Here is a 16,392-nt window from a genome sequence, read left to right on the forward strand (position 1 = left end):
ACAAAGTAAACAAAATCTTCATTCTCCTCCATCGATGCCTGCGAGGTATCCTTTTGCGAGGCAGAAATGGAAGCATTGAAGTAAGTATACATAGCTTAATGATGATAAATGGATTTGTGAATAGGGAACAAGCTGTGTTGCGTCATTGATGAACAGGTTACTTACCTTCGGTAATGCATTATCTGGTAGAGACAGGATCTAGCCGCAGATTCCTAAATTTAGAATCTTCCCTAGGTGCAAGCCTAGATCCAGAAACTTTTTTTCCAATAGTGTGTCTGTGCATCGACAGAGGGTGTCGCGCAACTCCGTATCAACGCCGTATCAACGCCGTCCACCGGATGTGATGTCTGTGGAGTCCATATAGCCCCCTGGGCCGATGTCAGTTTTTTCAGTGACTATTTTCAGTGCTCAAAGTTGATTTCCAGAACAAAATCTTCCAAGACCAAAGAGGACTCAGTTCGCAGAGCGGGAAGGATGGAAGGTCATCAAGGAATCTGCAGCTAGAGCCTGTCTCTACCAAATAATGCCTTACCAAAGTTAAGTAACGTATCCATCTGATAGAATTGTCTAGTCACCGATTCCTTACTTTAGAGTCAGACACCAAAGCATAATTACCCGGAGGCGGGAATGCGAACAGAAACATTTGAAAAAGTCTCAAAGTATTACAAAACCAGTCTAGAACAAGAGAGAAGGAGTAGACAATCATAATAATTGAGGTGAGTAATAATATACTCCACAACATCAAAACCTGTGGAATGAAACACAGGTAAGTAAAACCATAAGACATGAAAAGAATAAAAATACGCTCATCCATGTTAGTATGTCAAATGTGTGTCAAAAGTGACCCAACAACATTGAAAATTTCTAACCAGAAGAAAACTGATCTAATACAAGAGGAATAGACCATGCATTGTTAAGACTACATATCAGGAAATACATCCTTATTAGTAAAAGAACTTTGTAAAGGACCACAGTAGTAAAAGTTTATAAAAGCATTAATATGTTGGAGATAGTATCGACCATGACCTATACCTTTAAAAATTTGTCCCTAGAACAAAATTGGTCTAGAGCAACGCAAAAAGCACAATAATGTAGGTGAGCCTTAACATATTTCACGGCCTAATACCCGTGGAAGGTACATATAAGGAGTTATGAACATTCAAAAACATGGAATAAGGAAAAACTATGTTAACATGACTAATCGGTGTTAGAGGGGAACTAACAGGATGAATATTGAACTACTCGCTCTCCTAAGGGGATGCAAACCCATTCATAAACACCTCATCAATACTGAGGAAAGGACCAGGCAATGATATTGCAGAAATAAAGAAAAATGAATAAAAAACTCTATCCTTGAACATAGGACAGTATTTGCTAAATGAGGTAATGAATAGTAAAGTATTTTGTTCTTAAAGCTAAATTGAAACTGCATGCACTACCCTGCTGGAACGTAGAACATCAAACATTCTATTGAACAATACCTTTTACCATATAAAGGTATATCTTACCAGACATACACTATAAGACACAGATAGAATTTTAATCTTTTGCAGATAAAACATACAGTTGCATTCTTTAGCAAGGGGTTGAAGACAACAATTGTAGTAACAAAGGAAATATATATATATATACTTTTTTTTTTAAATGAACCTTGGTAAAATGGGGGAAACAAGGTGAATATGCGACTCTTACTGATTAGAAGTTATCTACAGATGAACCAGAAAAGTTGTTCATTACACAAAAACATAATATATATACAAGATTCTTAATTAAAAAGAATCCATCCGATTTTGTACTGTCAGTATTATAACAATACTTATTAAATTGTGAACCCCAGCTACAACAAGTAGAGTCTGGTCCTGATAAATACAGTTGTACCTAGATGAGGCATTAACAGCTAAATGCACAACAGATATAAATATCTTAATTAAGAAGAAAAAAAAAATACTCCTGAAAAAAGAAAGAAATGTTTGAATGCAAACACAAAAGAGCAGAATAATTCCTAAGAGTCGCTAATATTCATATTTTATACAAGGGAATGAAAAGAATCTACAGAGAGACACTTCTCAATGAAGACACATGATAGCCTGATATAAGCCAGGAAAAAACAGAGTAATGCTTAAAGATCACGAACATACAAATGTCTACACCAAAGTGTAGAGAATCCAACTAACTATGTCTGATATAAAACCTTTAAGACCAATACAAAGAAAGTTTCCAACATGATCTGATTTCCAATGTATCAAATCTACCAAAAGTAGAAAATTGTTACTACCTTGTTTGACAGTACAAGAAAGATTTCAGAAACAGACTACCTTATTGCTGTATAATCTTTATAAAGAACCCTACGATTATATTATCAATTATAAGAAGAAAGAAGTATTTCTTCACAACTACCCCTATAAGGGATACTAGACCTTATGAATACAAGATCTCACTTTCTGCAGAGAGAACAACTTTGCTCCCCCCAAATGGAGGTGTAATATCCCACAAGCTAAGGAATCCCAACTCTGAAAGTAAATATAACTGCTCATTCAGCATACAAACTGTACTCTACTTAGAGTAAGGCACATATCAGGAAGGTATTGACACTGGAACATTCCCTCTCCTTCAGAGTTAAGTGAACAACATTACCTTTATATCAGTTTAAAAAAAAAAATATCTTTTATTAACTTTTTGAGCAAAAATAGTGAAAAAAACACAGCTACCGTGTAGAAAAACCCACACCCTTCTCCCTCCCCTCCTCCCCGCTACGTTACCAGCATACAAAATATAATTTCTCAATTGTCATTGCACTTCCGTATATAAAAACTGATCCTTCACAGTTTATTATATATTGACATTTATGTGGTAGAGGCTTCGTCTGAGTCTGATTATGATGCTACTCGTGAGCTGTCTGAGATTGTATCATCTGGGTGTTTGAGGCAATCTAATATTGTGTCTCATTGTTGTGCCGTGTGTCTTGACCCTCTTCCCCGTGCTGCCTCTTGATGTAATATATTTCCCTGTGCCTCAGCCCATTTTATCAATGCATTCTGCCACCTTTAAATTTGAGGGCCCCCAGCATCCTTCCAATGGCTCGTAATTTCTCTCTTGGCCAAAATCAATGCCAGTTCAATATACTTATTGGTTGTCTTTTTAGCGGGGGCGGTGAAAATCTCTTAACAGTGCTGTCAATGGAGACAGTCTCAGTCTCCTATCTGTAATCGCTGCCAGTTTCTTAAATACCTCTTCCCAATAAGGCACTATTTGCAGACAATTCCATAACATGTGCTCTAACCCTGCCTCCGGTTCTGGGCATCTGGGGCAACCCCCACCTCCAGTGGCATACATCTTTGCAATTCTGTGGGGGGCTAAGATAAGTTCTATGATAGACATAGATGTTTATTAATTTAAAACAAGCATTTCTAGTTGCCAGATATATATGTGTAGTGATCCTGGCCCATCTCCGCTCATCTATGGGTGTCCGCCAACTCCGTCTGCCACTTCAATCTAAGTTTGTCCAGAGGAGTGAATGCATCTTTGTGTAAGGCTTTGTAAATTGTTGAAATCACACCCCTGTCTCCACCCGTGAGCAAATAATTCACCAACCTTCATTTATAGGTGGTTCGTAAGATCCCAGCGTCCAGGTCCTTTGTATAATCCTAGTGATTGTGTTATATATAAGGAACATTTCGGGTGGGACATTATACTGCTCCTGCAGTTCCGCAAAGGTGCGCAACTGCCCATTATGATACAGGTCCCCCAGAACTGTAATATTATATGAAGCTAATCTCCTAGTCCCTCTTAGAGAACGCTCAACCACCACAAGCCACAGACCTGTCATTGGAATTTCCGGAGCATATGGTATTGCCGTACGGGAGCACCTGAGACCACGCTCCCAGCACGCCCGTATTGCGTGCCACTCTGGAGGTAGTCACCGATTTCTCCCACTTGGGACCAGCAACACGCTCAGGAGGGCGTGATATAGTCTTCCCAAATCATACTGCGTATTTTGGTCCGCTGGGTTCTCACTTAAAGATCTTGCTAACCATTGCAACTGGCCAGCCTAGTAGTAAATCTCCATGTCTGGATCCGCCAACCCCCCCTCCAAGGTGGGTCTCTGAAGAGTGCTCAATGCCAGTCTGTGTCTACTTGATCCCCATACAAAACTGGGTATCATGGAGTTAATGTTACTGAATATTGATTTTGGGATAACCAGTGGAAGAGTAGAGAAATAGTACAATAATCTTGGCAGCGTTATCATTTTTAGTAACACCACTCTCCCCATAACCGCTAGTGGGAGTGTCCCCCAAAACTGCATATCAGTTCTCAATCTCCTTGTTGCTCTGTGTATGTTCCCTTCTAGTAAGTCTACTGTTTTATGGTATATGTTAACTTCTAGGTAACAGAATGTAGTGGGTGCCAAGGGGAGCCCTTGTGTATCAATAATCTGCAGGACCCCCTACGTTAAGGGAAAGATGGAAGATTTCTGCCACTTTATCCGTAAACCTGATGCTCCTCCAAAGCATTCTAGCATGGCCATAGCTCCCGGCAACTCAGTTTCCATGTCCCCCAGGAAGATCAGCATGTTGTCTGCATATAGTGCAATATAATGCACCCTCGGTCCCACTTGAAGCACCTCAAAATAGACACCTGATCTAGCCATTCTGGCAAGCGGCTCCACCGCTATTGCAAAGAGCAGGGGTGACAGGGAACAACCCTGCCTGGTGCCCCTGCCAATTTGGCAGGGATCAGATATAGTCCTACCCGTGCGTACTCGTGCTGTGGGATTTGTATAGAGCAGCTGCGTCCATCTGACAAACTCGAGCCCCAGGCCTAGTTTCAGATTTACCTTTTCTAAGTAATCCCACCTAAGGCTATCAAAAGACTTCTCCATATCCACTGAAATAATCGCCGCCCATTGCAAGGTTTGAGACTCAGAGTGGAGTATGGAGATCAGCCATCTTATGTTCTGTGCAGTGCTACTCTGGGGGACAAACCCAGATTGATCTCTATGGATCAATGTCGTCATATAGGGCAGCAGGCGGGTAGCTAGTATTCTACTAAGTATCTTATAGTCCAAGTTGAGCATGGACGGGGCGGCATGAGCGCACATCCCTCACTGGTTTATCTGGCTTTAGAAGTGGTATCATGATAGCTTCATTTGTGGACTGAGGTAGAGCTCCCCTCTCCCTCGCCTCTGTGAATGGGTTACACAAGTGTGGGGCTAGTTTTTCCAGGTATACACTATAGAACTCCACACAAAGTCCATCAGCCCCTGGGACCTTTCCTCTCGCCATATTTTGGACTGTGGCTTTAATATCCGCTATCGAGGTTGGCTCAGTGAGGACCTGTCTGTCTTCCTCCCCCAGGTGTGGGAGATCAAGTTCATCCAAGCCCTCCAATTGGATGAAGCTCAGCGCCTCGACAGGTGGGGCGTATAGTTGGGAATAGTAGCTAGCAAACCGTGTGTTTATTGCACTCTACCCATAAAGACGACAACCAGCCGCATCCTCAATTTCTGTTATCACTGTCTGCTGTCTCGGCGGAGCCGCAAGCCACGCCAGGAGTGAGCCTGCTTTATCTCCCTCTGCGTGTTGTCTAGCCAAGTATTTTCTGTAATCAAAACGGTTCAACTTTATGGTTGCCGTTGCAATTTTTTCTTTGAGATCAGAAAGACAAGGGGCCAATTCTGGGTTATTGGGTTTCTGGCATTCAATGTCTCTAAGGGATTCCTCCTGTTTTGGGATTTCTAATTCTAAAGACCTTCAAACCCCTAAACTCTCTGTTATGCATATTCCTCTGATGACTATTTTAAATGTCTCCCATTCTATCACCCTAGTTGACGCCGTTCCTGTATTAAAGGCAAGAAAATCCCCAATTGCCATTGACAGCAAATGTTTAAATGCCTCCTCCTCGAGCATCTCTGCTCTGAGATGCCAGGTTGGGATGCTAGGTTTTTCCCTGCACCAGGCCAGTGACAGCAGCAGGGGAGTATGATCTGAAATAGTGCAGCACAGGTATTCTGCTGTTTCTACTGCACTTTGTATCTCAGGGGAAGCAAGGAATGTGTCCAGACGAACATGCAAGTCATGTTATGTAGAATGAAAAGAATAGTCTTGGGCCGTAGGGTGGATATGCCTCAAGCAATCACAAAAACCCCATCGTTGCTGCCATTCAGAGAACAGTCTAGCTCCTGTTGTGGTTTGGGAAGGAGGCAAAGGTGGGTGTGACCTGTCCAATGCAGGGTCTGCAATACAGTTAAAGTCTCCTCCTATCAAGGTAGCTCGTGTAAAATAGGGACCTAATACCCTCAAAAATGTAGTAAGAAAAGCTCCCTATTCCTGGTTTGGTGTGTATACTCCCCCTATTGTGATATCTCTACCTTCTAGTCTCCCAACTATTAAGAAATATCGCCCCTCCTTATCTATAACTTCCTGTATTTTTGGGAAAGGCACTCCGGGACGTACCCATTTTAAAACTCCTCTTGCAAAGGCCGAGTAATACCTGGCCACGCCATCTCTTCGCAAGTGCTCTGACTTCCTGCTCCAATAGGTGCGTTTCCTGCAGTATGGCTATGTGGACTCCCCGTCTCCTAAGCTGATTGTATACTTTGTACCTTTTACCCATGCTATTCAGACCCCGGACATTCCATATAGGAATTTTATAGTTCAAGGGAGAACCCATAAAATACAAGTGTAGAAAACCAGATTGTGTTTTTCCCTCCCCGACAGTCAGGGGCTTACCCTCAACCACGTTTCCGTAATGAGAAGTGTAGCTAGTGCTTTTGTGCTGAGTGCGAATCTCTTGTAACACACATAACCAAAACCTCAATACCCCCCTACCTTTCCCCAGGACCAGTAACTAAAACTATCCCCCTCCAAACTGTTAAAACTGTAAATAACATCATTTAGGTAGGGCGGCACACCAGAAACCGAGAGCCTGCTTCCTGGCGTGTTCCCAGGACCCAATCAGATTATATCCCATATTAACAATCTCGTTACACAATTGCCCCTGTATCGGTCTTAGTTGATTATGTTGCACCATCAGGAAACAGAACCCATCCCCCTATGGAAGCTACTCCAGATGAGTCAACATCCTCCCTTTCCTACGACCCATGCGTCTCCTATGGAGCATCAAACCTCGTAGTTTAACAAAAGCTGTCACTGTGCGACTGCATGGTCATTCTCCGCTACTCACAGATACCCAAATACGAGGTGTTCAAATAAGGTCCTCTGATGATCTCGGGGTTACTTTGGGCATGCTGACGGATGTGTCTCGAGATGATATGGAAATACTACCAGAATTGGAGTCATGATCCGAAAGGACCTCGGAGGACTGAGTCAAAACAAGGTTCCCACCACTCATAACTGCTGTAGTATCCACTGCCTCTCGCATTTCCTGTAATGCCTGATGTCGTGGAGGAACTATGTCTGTTCCTCACTTGTTGGATCTGTTACGCCTTCTGTTGGTTGTACATGGGGTCCTCGCTGTGGATCAGATGTCGGTGGGTCCAGAGTCTCCAGCCAGTCTCATACCAGTTGGGGTGAGGTAAAGAAGTGGGTCTTATCACCATATGATACTCTCAGTTTACCCGGGAAGAGCATAGCGTATTGAATTCCTCAGTCTCGGAGCCTCAGCTTGGAATCCTTGGAGGAGGCCCTCAGTTTTTGTCTTTCTCTGGTAAAGTCAGGGAAAATCATTATCCATTGGTTGTCCAACATTATTTCCCCCTTTAGTCGTGCCTGTGTTAGGATCAAATCTCTATCTTTAAAATGTAGCAGTTTGGCAGCAACCGGGCGAGGTCCAGCACCCTATGAGCTCTTTCGATGGCAAAGAAGAGGGATAAGCCCTCTGGCACCACAGCTTCCTGTGAGAAAACAGGGCTGATTGCAGAGGCCCCCTAACTTTTTGCCCCCATTCTCCACTTTTGGCTCGTGTTTTCCTGACTCTGATGGTGCCCTGGGTACTGCTAACCAGTCCCAGGGCCTGTGCTCTGTGTAAAATCAATATGCAAATTAGGCTAATCATAATTGGCTAAGTCAACCTACCTATAAGTCCCTATTATATGGTAGGGCATGTAGGTTTAGGGACCACAGCATAGGTAGTGCACCCATAGGTGTACTGCTGAGGTGCCCAGTGTAATTTTAAAGGCAGGCCTGCCTTGCTGGCTGCTTTTAAATTAAAGTTGTATGCAAATTCGACTTTGGAATTTAAAGTAGTTCCAAAGACTTAAACTACCTTTTTTTACATATAAGTCACCCCTAAGGTGTGCCCTATGTGCCCCTAGGGCTGGGTGCCATGTAACTATAAGCAGGGACCTTATAAAAGTAGTTTTATAAGCCCTGGTGAGGTAAAACAGCCAAATTCGTTTTCCCCTCATTGTAGTGAATGGCCTTCATAGGCTAGAATGGGGAGACTTTATTTTAATTTTTAAAGTCCCCTTAAGTAAATGGATACCAAGAGTTTGATATCAAATTAATTGTTACAATAAATCCCACAACTTCCAGTTGTGGGATTTAATATAACTTGTTCAGGTAAAGAGTTTTAAACTTTACCTGAAAAGTTGCCAGTTTCAGCACTGCATTGTTTTTGCTGCTGTGCCCTGATTGGCCAGCCTCTGGCAGCCTGGCCAGGCTGCCTTGATGAGGTGTAAAGTGGCCTCGCGTCACACAAAGAGATGTGCCTGGGGGGAGGGAATCTCCCCTCAGCATATGGTGAGGCAGGAAGGGGGAGGGCTGCCAAACTGGTCTTCAAAGGCAAAGAAGGACATTTGGAGCACCCCAGCAACACCGCCACATCCTGCAACCCCAGATAACTAGGTGCCCCCTTGATTAGATTAGGAGAGGGCAGGGGAGGGGTGTGTTTATGATTTTTAGCCACACCAGTGGGTGGGCTCAGCCAGATGTAACCTCCAAAAATCATTTTCAGCCATGATGGATTTTTGAGGAATGTTGCCTCCTGGGATTGATTTTTGCCACACTTCCCAGGAAGTGGTCATCACAGGGGGAAGAACCCTGCCCCTGATTGGGGAACCAGGACCCCCCTGCTTTTCACCCAGGAGCAAGGATAAAACTGGCAGACCTGCACCCACGCCTCAGTTCCCTACCACATCCCTACCAGGAAGAACTACAGAAGAAGGACTGCCCTGCTGGACCCCTGGCCTGCACCTGGAACCTGCACTCAGAAGGACTGCACCAGCTGCACACTTGGGCTTCACCTGGCTTCAACTGGTTCAAGGAGCACTCCCTGTTTGCTACAGGTGAAAAATTGCTAACCAGAGTCCCCTGCACCAACTCCTGAAGAAATCAACCAGCTGACCACTGTCTAGTGGCCAAAAAGGAGTCTGCGCTAGGTGCACTCTGGGAGTTGTAGTCCGCACCCCAAGGATCATCTCAGAGCTTCTGGACGCTTGGGGTGAGCTGTGGACCCCAAAAGAACCTTAAAAGAACATCTGGGAGAAGCCCCAGAAGTTTGGAGAAGTTTGGAGTACTTTTGAAAAAAAGCTCCATAGAGGGACTGACCCGCCGTGGCAACTCTAGCCGGCTTGCCTCAACCGCAACCCGGCCTGATATGCAGGTTTGTCCCGGTGAAGAAAATCTCCAAAAAAGAGGCTAAGTCAGAAGGTAAAAAGTTGACCGGGACCTCCCAGCCAGCGTATCCGAGGAGGGCTCCAAGGACTCCGGATGGATGAAGATCCAGGTTTACCCCGGTCGAAGGATTTTCACCTCGAAAAAACGACTAAGTCCGAAGGTAAAAATCTCCACCGAGGATTCTGTGACGCATATCCGGAGAAGAGTTCCAGGAGGTCGGATTGGACCGGCAGGTTTGTCCCCCTAAAGAAAATCTTCAGAAAAGAGACTAAGTCCAAAGGTAAACTTTTGACCGAGGCCTCCTGCGAGCTGTAGCCGAGCAGGGCTCCATCGCGGTCGGCCTTAAACTTTGACTTTGCCCCGGTCGATGTGCAACCAGAGGACCCGATTGGCGCTTTTTGTTTCTAGGCACTAAAAAACTATAATTCTTTTAAAATTCATATCTCCAGTTCCCCTTATCCGATTTTATTCGTTTTTGTGTCATTTTAAAGATAAAAATAGAATCTATTTTCATAAATTGGTTTTGGATTTTTTAACTTTTCCCTGTGTTTTATTTAATTACTGTTCTGTGATATTTGAATGCTGTACACTCTGTCTCCTAAGTTAAGCCTTGTCGCTCGTCTCCAAGCTACCAAGGGTTGAGCTGGGTTTAATTTACTGAGACCTAACTAGACCTAAGTGGAGGTTAGTGGCCTATTGCTAAGTGTAGGTACCTACCTGCCCTTACCAATAACCCATTTTCCAACACTTCCTTTATCCAGTTCTCCAGGAAAATCTCTGTGCTTGCTGCTCTCAACTCCATCTTTTCAGGTAGTCCCACTAGACGGATATTGCTTCTTCGAGCAAGATTTTTAGCATCCTCCTCCCTTGCTTCTAGCAATTTTACTCCAGAAGTAAGACCTATCAGGTCACCGGGGTCAGTTGTTCCAGGGCCCTTTCATTGGAGACCTCTCTATCCGTTAACCTGCGATTGTCATCTCTCAGCAATGAGAGATCCACCATTAGAGTGTCTATTTTCTGTTCAAGGGCCTCACAGGAGTCTTGGATCACCTGAAGTATCGTGTCCAGTGTGGTCTCCGAGGTGGGTGCATCTACGTTTGCTCCAGTGGTAGGTTCACTTCGGCTTACCCTTCGTGCCAGGCCCAGTTTCCTACTTCGATGAGGACCAAGCACCGCCTGCAGCAACAAGACACCAGGCTTTGTTTAAGCCAGGAAGAACATCGGCCAGTACAAGTTTCCCCTCCTGTAAGTTTCCAGTAAAACCAGGGAGGGGGGTCCGTTCTTGTGATTCAGGTCTCTTTTGCTTAGTCTTGGCACCCGTTGATGGGGAGTAATGCTGTTCCGCAGCTTCACAGAGATACGTGCCCACACTTCACTTCGCTGCTACCTCGCAGGATGGAAACACCAATGGACGCTATGCTATTGACCTCAGGGCTTCCGATCGCCAGGGTAGTTTTGTCCTTAATATCGCCCCTCTGCCCTTAATAATGCATTGCGGGGCAATTGCAGCACTGTGGTGACGCACTCTCCATCCCATAACAATCAGTGTTGTGGGTAGGGCAGAAGGGGGGCAGCACCGTGGGTCCTCGCCTTCTTCTCCGATCTGCAAGAGCCGCCTCCCGGAAATAAGGCAAGCCCCTCTCCCCCAACAGGGCAAACGTCGTCTCACACTATCTCCGCGAGTGGGGGCTCGCCTTCGCTCCCACCGTACCTGGTCGTGGGTTTCTTCCTAGGCCTTTTTCAAGTGCCAGGTGTCTCCGGCGCCATCCAGCACAGGCAGCGCTGCTCCACTTTACACCTGAGCCGCGGCCACCATCTTAGCTCACCCTGACTCGGGGTTCAGGCACTCCGTTCGGTGTCGCGCGCCTTCTTCCCATCAGGCGCCCACTGGCCTCGGTGCCCCAGGTACTCCGAGCCCCTGGGCGCCGCTCGGATCCATGTTTGGGGCCGTTGTGCCTTCAGGATTTTCCAGGCCCTGTGACTGCCGCCGGGAGCTCCGCGTTAGGCGTGCAGCTCCATCGGCTGCAGGCCACGCCCCCCTTTTATATCTGGTTAAAAAAGAAATAGCTAAGAAGCTGGCATTGACAAGCCTGAAGTAGAGAACTATCACTTTCACTCCACGTAATAAAAAATAATACTAAACTTAGCCTTGGAGCATCAGGCATGAAACCTGCATTGGGTTCAAGGATAATATTTTAATACTTTACACTTAACAATTTAAGGAAAAATAATATTTACCAAAAGCAAAAACACCTACTGGGTGCCACCATTAGGTTGAACAGACATTGAACAGAAAAAGTCTCAGGGCATTGCCAAAGCATGGCTCATCCGCTTGTACACAAGGTATTAAGTAGCCCAAAGGATAGAGAGGAAACCAGCTAAGTCCCTGTTCCCCCTACTGTCTTGAAAATGTCTTAAAGCAATGTCAGCCTGTGCACCAAATAAACAGGCACCTTCAAAAGGCATATCAATTATTGTGGCTTGAGCTGACTCTGAAAATCCAGAGTTGTGTAACCACGCAGGGCAATGCTGTGCAACTGAAGAGGCCAGGCCCCGGTTTACAGAGCCAGTAGTATCCATACCACAGCAATTGATTAGTTTAGGTGCCTGATGACCATCTAGAATCATAGGGGAAAGAGTGTGCCTGATGTCATCTGGAAGAGTAGGCAAGATCCTTGCCAATGAGTTCCATAATGAATGTGAAAACCATCCCAGAATGCAAGACTTATTCACAAAAGGTAAGGCAGAACTCATGGATGAAAAAATAGGCCTTCCACAAACATCCAGACTCATGGACTCACCATCAGTGGGACATCTGGTAGAGCCTCAATATCATGGGAGGCTAGAACAGCCTGAACCTCCAAACTACAGTGAGTAAGATGTCTAATTAAACTGCCCAGATGCCCTGGGGCTGGTTGGTGCCAATGAGATACAGGTCGATCAACAGGGGCCCGTGTATCAGGCCCAAGCCCCCAACAAAACATCATGCAGGGCTTCACTGTAAGGAAGCGCTGGCTTAGTTCCAGTGTGTCTTTGATGAAGAACATCAATGAGAGGATCAGAGGACAATTCCACTGATGGAAGTGTCAAATCCAAAATCACAGCAACCCTTCTCCACATGTCAGCTAGAGAGGGACTCACCTCAGTAGCAAGGCCAGGAGGTGAAAGTAAGCCTGAAGCTGGGGAAGAATCCAAATCACTAGCCGTAGCTAGGTCAGCAAGCCAGTAATCCTCTATAAGAGACAGCTCCCTATGTGAAATGCGCAGTATATCCACAGCCTATTCTCCTTGTCCCTCAGAAGTAGAAACATGAGGGGACTCCCCAGAATGTGGACAGCGGTTAAGAGTAACTGGCATCACTGGTGCCATACTCGACGTTAAGCGACACTGTGAAGGCGAATCCTCAATGTCGATGTCGACTTCAGACGGAAAAAGGGATGTGAGGTTGATCTGCAGCGCTGAAGGTATGAACCCCAAAGGGCTGCGCTCCGGCGCTGTAACCGCTTCGTCAACTGAAGAGGAGGCCTAACTGAAGCTGAAGGCTAGCCCGCAGGCTTGGACACAGTCAAGACCTCTTGCACCTCCTTGGGACCCCCAGGCACTCCAGGGAAGGTGATTTTGCAAAAAGAGCACAAAGTGAATCGTAGAATTCACATATCTGATCATAGTTGCCCCAGTCCCCAGAAAGGGTGGGAAACGCGGGGCAGACTCAGACCTCAACTCTTCAGTCCTCAGCCGAGGAGTGATGAGAGGCCGAATGCGGCAAAGTCTGTAACTTTACCGACTATGACCACTTATGTTGGGACTTACCTCATGACATCGATGGAAAAGTACGTCTACAAGAATAACTCTCTAACCAGGCCGGGGCCAGACTTTGGTACGAGAAGGTAACTGTGACAGATGTAAATACTGGGATGGCTCTGACATCTGCATCACATGAAGCTTCATACAGCACTCTCCCAGAGGCTTCGGATGGAGATGCCAACAGGAGTTGCACTGTTCAGCATCATGGTGCTCTCCAGGCACCACATACAAACAGAGTGTGGGGTATGTGGCTGACATTTGTTGTCCAAACGACCCACCAGGTTTAAAGCCTGAAGACATGGACAGTAAAAGCACACAGTTTTGTCAACGAAAACGTTGAAGTAGGCAGAGAACTGCCGAAATCATTACTAGATCCGGCTTGCAAGTGTGGAAAAGAAGGAACTGATGTCAGCACGTCAGAGGAGGGGTTATTTGTACTCCCCTGATGTGAAATCCGGTGGACAGGCAAGCGCCCTCTACTGAAACGCAGACATACTATTGGAAACAAGTTTCTGGAACCAGACTCGTACCTAGGGAAGATTCTGAAGTATGGAATCTGTGGCTAGATGTCTCTCTCATATAAATTGTTAACATTTTCAGACTACGAATGTGGAGTACAGCCGAATATAATGTTGGAAAGGGAATTATTTCAATGGCAAAGATGTTTCTTAAATGGCTAGAAAGTAAGAATACATTCTGAAGATTTATCATTTACAAGTTAATTTTTCAAAATTAATTAATATTTCACAATTATATGCAATCTAATCAAAAATACACTAAACTCTTACCGGTTTAAGAAATGTTATTTTCTTTAATCACAAGAATAACATGTGCAACATGCTAAAAACACTAAAATGACAACAAGTGGAAAAATAAAATAATAATGACAGGCGTTAAAAGAAAACTTACTGCATGCTGTAAAATAATACTGGCCTCATGCACGTTTTCTAATCCTGCTCATGATATTTCATAATTGTTCAAAATGTTAGTAAGATACCACTCACAACAATGTAAAACACTTTTTATTGTTCAATATGAGTATAACATTCAGCACTGAGCAATTTTTAGGCTACCAATTGAAGTTAAATAATAGCATTTATCATCAGGAAATCCAAATACCAGTACTACATATTATTTGCCAAATATGATCAATATTGCACACAAAACCAAATACCTGTGTCGCAAATCCCATTGTAGCTGTCATTTTTCATAGGTCTGTATTTGGTGCCAGGATATCAGTTGGCTGGAACGCTCATTTCTGTACAGTACAAGATTCTGACAGTTCCTAGTTTTGTCCCACTCGTTACCTGCCCATTTATGTCATTTTTATAGGTTTCTGCTTTCTGTCTTTGTGACAGTTTTTCTCTTCTTCCATCTTTCCAGTTTGTGTGTTTTTCCCGCTCTTCTCTTGATCAATTTATGACGAGGAATAATAAGTGCCGGTCACAAAAATGAGCACTGGTGGACCCCATAAGCAACCACTGGCTCAGATTAAGTACTGGCAATTAATATACAGTTCTGCTAATACACATTCCTTTGCTAAGTATATTTCCTTGATTCCAGGGACAAATTCAGTGATATTTTCTGCCTGCTCAGAGCAGGTAGAAGTTGTCAGCAGAGGGCCGGTATGGGTCAAGGTGTTGAGGTTAGAAGATTTGGGTCAGGGCATGGCAGTACAGAAAAAAGGGGCAAACCGCACTGGGCACTGCTCATTCCTTAGGACTGTCTCAGGTATCCTTTGGGCGTGCAGACTCAGGCTTTACTATTGGCCTGGCCTATTTTTAATCGATAACAGGACTGGTAGAGGAAGGCAGCTCCATCTGCCCAAGGCCAGATCTTGTGGCTAAGATCTCTGCATATGGCCTAATGCATCCTCACAGCATGGGGGGAGGGTGGAAGCGGGGAATTAGAGTGTTTGGACCTTGATTTTGGGAGCACTTTATTATACCTCACGGTTTGAAGGAGTTTGGTGGGGACCAGCCTGTGCTTTTTCCACAGCTTCTGCCCACTGCAGTAGTTTCACCAGGTGCTATTCCCGGTACCTCTGGGTCTGGAATTCTGGGGTTGGGAGCTTGCAGACAGTGGATTACTGGTTAGATCTTTACAGATCCAGTATTTCTGGACCTGGAGACACCGAGCCACTCAAAGTTGTGAGCGGTGGAATTGTACTTGGACTCATCACTTCGGGTGGAATACCACCCCTCATAATGAAGACCTTAGTGTATGACTAGCATACTTTTCTTATCATTAAATAGGTCGGATTGATTACTTGATATTTCATATTAGGCCATATTACCCATCATGAAAAACGGAATGACTTTGAAGTGTGCACTTTAATCTGTTTGTTAAATGATTAATGCTTTTACAGAACAATTACATCACCGTGTTCTTAAAGTAGGTGTTTGATAAACAAATGTTCTTTCAGACTGTTTAATGCATAACTCTGTACCTGTAAGATAATCAGCTGTATCCTTTAAGCCATTTGCCTCAGTCACACAGAGAAGATAAGCATAAGTAAGCAAGGCCTGATATCTAAGCTAAAAAGCAAAGCAAAAAACAGGAATTGACCATATCTAAAGTAAACATGCATTGCTTGCGTTGCTGCATCAAAAGAAATTTAGGGGTTGTTTAAAAATTAGAACTAGGATCTATCTGATAAAACTAAGGCAGTAAATATGTTTTTTTATTAATCAGAGCTGGATTTTAGAAATGGTTAACAACACATAATAAATGTTTCGCTTTGTGGGCTATAAGCTATTATCAAGCCGCTTTGCTAAAATGCAGATGTGGTTGGTATTCTAAAAAGCAGCCCCAAAGGTCTTTTTATATTTTCCATTAGTGATAAACTAATGCTTGCTTTAAAATACCAGTGTGAGAAACATGACCAAAATGCGGTGAATTGAAAGCATTGGATGTTTTCTTACATTCCTTTAGCCCGTCAGTCAGAAACACAGGCATGATTACATTAAATATTCAGACATCGTAAACCCACTTCAAATTCTCCACACAAATA

Source organism: Pleurodeles waltl, chromosome 8, assembly GCF_031143425.1.
Source record: "Pleurodeles waltl isolate 20211129_DDA chromosome 8, aPleWal1.hap1.20221129, whole genome shotgun sequence".
Taxonomy (NCBI): domain Eukaryota; kingdom Metazoa; phylum Chordata; class Amphibia; order Caudata; family Salamandridae; genus Pleurodeles; species Pleurodeles waltl.